This window comes from Carcharodon carcharias, chromosome 16, assembly GCF_017639515.1.
Source record: "Carcharodon carcharias isolate sCarCar2 chromosome 16, sCarCar2.pri, whole genome shotgun sequence".
Classification (NCBI taxonomy): Eukaryota; Metazoa; Chordata; class Chondrichthyes; order Lamniformes; family Lamnidae; genus Carcharodon; species Carcharodon carcharias.
This window is the reverse complement of record NC_054482.1, coordinates 8,848,143-8,851,730: the sequence shown is the minus strand read 5'-3', so window position 1 is coordinate 8,851,730 and position 3,588 is coordinate 8,848,143.

Sequence of the window (3,588 nt, the reverse complement as noted above, 5' to 3'; positions counted from 1 at the left end):
CATTCATTTTACTATGGTTCTCCGACAGAAAGCTTTATGTGAGGCTCTGAAGAAGGGTCATACGGACTCGAAACGTTAACTTTGGGCTGAATCTTACCCATGTTGGGTGGGTTGGGTGGGAGCAGGTGGGGAGTGGGCGCGGAGCCGATTGCCGCCTGTGATCGGCTGTGCGCCGCCATTTTATGCGGGTGGGCCAACTAAAGGCCCACCCAGCGTAATACGCATTCCATAGTGCTCAGTGCAAAAGAGCGCAGCAATCTCCCTGAGGCACGGAGCTGCCTCAGGGAGATTAAGTTGATAATAAAAGTTTTTAATAAAGGAACTAAAAGGTTATTTAAACATGTCCCACCATGTGAATTTTGCAAAAATTTAATTAAATCATTTTATACCAGCTTCAGGAAACCTCATCCCGCCTGTGGATGAGGTTTCCTGAAAAATGCGAAGGCCGCTTGGGCTCTTCGCCTGCCCACCAGCCTTAAGGTTGGACGGGCAGCGTTGTTAACAACTTTAATTGCTTTTTTAATGGCCTTAATAGGCCGTTGACAGTTCAGCAGGTGCGCAGCCGCCTCCGGCACGCGTTCGCCGAATTAAATATCGAAATGACGCACAATGATGCATGCCCAACATCATCAGGCATCATTTTACATGTTGGCGTGTTGTGCCCGCCCCCCGCACGCCGATGGCAATATTCTGCCCTTTGTCTTTCTCTCCACCGATGCTGTCAGACCTGCTGAGTTTTTCCAGCATTTTCTGTTTTTGTTTCAGATTTCCAGCATCTGCAGTATTTTGTCAGATACCCCACGGCTGTATTGCACTCACCCTGCCTAACACCACCCTCAGCATCCTGTTTGACCCTCAGCAAAGCTTTTTGCTAACATCAGCAGACATCAGATAAGTAAGTACAAACCCCTGAATACCCTGGGGACGATGCTGGTCTGTATGGCTTTGTACTACACTGAGTGCTTCCAAACCACCAGGGAATAAGCATTCAGTTTTATAGATCGTTGCTTTTATTCGGATTTTAATTAGAAGTTTTTAATTATAAGATTTTAAACAACACGGTGGGCTGGATTTTATGGAGAGGTGTGTTCTCCGTCTCTCCTCCCCCCCACCCCCCACCCCGTAGTCCCAGCAAAGCCAGGTCCCACTGCTGTGACTACAACCCGAAACCTGAAGAAGAGGTTATGGAAGCCAGACCAAAGGTAAGTCCGGGGTATGTGGTTGGGGCTTAGCTGTCAGGTCCAAGCGAGGAGGGTGGGGAGATAGGGGGCTGGATTTGAGAAGCCGGAGGTAAAGGGAGTAAGACATTGGGGAGGTTGTCTCCAATAGGCATAGGGGACCTCCCCCAAGATAGTTCCCCTGCTTCCTGCCCTACAACAGCTCGCCCAGTATAATCTGCTGTGCTACCTGCTTGACCTAGGCTGCCCCTGCAATGGGTAAAACAGTGGCGGGTGGGGATGAAAACAAGAATGCAAGAAAGATTGATTTGGAAATGACCAACTAAGTAAACTTTAGCTTGTGACATTTCTGTTTCCCAGCTTGCTAAACTGGAAAAGTTACTCGCTGCAGATAAGTTGACCCTCTGGTGTCCTTGTTTTTGTATTTTTGTGTCTTGCTTGACAAGGGTTCCAGGTGTCCACTTAAACCAGGAAATGGCAGTTCCTATTCCGTCATTGTTCAGTGGTCATCAGGGCTGTGGTGCAAAATTTTGAAGTGCCGGAGCTCTAAAAAAAAAATGTTGGCAATATCATTTCTAAATCTACTATTATGTTGTTTTCCTGTGTATTAATCATTTGAGTCAGCAAAACTAAGATTTTTAAGTGAAAAATATTAGGGCCAGTAGGCATTTTATTTCGAACCAAGTGGTATTTTGAATCATTAATCTTTAGCGTAGTTGAAATTTAATAATTCAGCAGTTTAATTATTTAATTCACGCCTGTTAAAAACAGGGAAAATGTTGAGGAGTGGGACGAGCTGAGTTGCTGTTGCAGAGAACTGACACAAAGACAATGTGCTGAATGGCCTCCTTCTGAGCTGTAACTATTCTATGATTCTGGTAGAGATACATTCAGGGAACTTTGATAAACACATGAGGAAGAAAGAAGCTGAAGGTTACCCTGACAGTGTGATTGATCAAGAAGGATGGGAGGAGGCTTGTGTGGAACACAAACACCCACATAGATGAGGTGGGCCAAATGGCCTGTTTCTCTCCTGTGAATTCCATGTAAAGCTGTCAGCAGGGAATACAGACACTATACTGTGTTTCACATCCTCAGGCTATCACAGCCAAGGAATTATCGTTCAGTAGCCAAACGCAGCAGGGTGTTTGGGGATATCGATGCTGCTTTAGATCCCGGGAATCTTGAACTCCAAAGACCCTGAAATGCCTGTTCATGAGAAAGCTGTGTGCAGGGGGTTGTAAAGTCTGTTTTTTCTCACAGCCAGGGAGCTGAGGAGGATGGGTACTGCTGTTGCTGCTGCTGCACATTGACTCCGAGGCACTCAGCAGCAGAAGTGTGTGGCCCGGGACCCTGGGCCCGGTCTTCCCTTCACCACCATGAGCTGTGGACATTGAGGTCAACTCCCACCGTCCGGCCTGAACTCAAACTCCAGGAACCCGTGGCCAAACTTGCCCTCCTGCTCCACATGATAACATAGGTAGAATTCACTCAACACGGTCCCCGTGTGGGCAGTCCCACATGTTTGCGAGAGGTTTTCCCTCCTGTTCTGATTGTTGCCATCAATGAGCTGAATCCCCCTGCATGTGTTACTCCTGGAAACAAGTAGCTACAATACTGGAGGCAATGAGGATTAAAATCAACAGGCTTACAGATTGTATATCCAGTCAGACAATTAATGGAGCGGATTCTATTGAGATCAATGGAAAGAAAAATTAGTCGGGGCATGTAACAGATAGCCAATCCCAGCAGCACTACAGCCCTGCCCTCCTGTCCCCTCCCCCCAACCTCCCTCTCCACCTCAACCCCCTACAACCTCCTCCCCACTCCCCTCCTCCAAACACCCCCGACTCCCCCTCTCCACTCCTCAACACTCCCAACCTCCCCAAAAGCAGTACAGCAGCGAGTGAAATTGATCTGACAGACAGGCTTCAAAAAATCGGAACTCGTAGCCCCAAAAGGTCCCAAGCCCTGGCTGCTCAGCGTAGATGATGAGAACTCTATTTAAAACACAGAACCGGTACCCCACCCCCCCCAGCCATGGGTCTTGGTGTTTGGACATTCTACACCCTCCTCTCCCGGGCCCTGGTTGGAGGTGCCAGAGTGGCATTCCAGTGTGCTCCAGCAGCACCACTCCCCTAGTAATCATGATGCGACATTTATACCAATGTTTAATAATATTAGGTATGATGCAAAGTGGCTTTAGAAGTAGTTGGTGGACCCACGTTTGTGCAGCACAGAGATAACCAAAACCTAAACAAGATTCATGGGCACACAAAATACAGAAATTATAATTGCACGCAATAGAGAGAAACATCTAGGTTTGCTTTTATTTTTAACATCACACGTACAACAAGAAAAAGTCAATATTTTCCAGTCATCACTGTTCATGTTTCCTTCTTCATGCTGT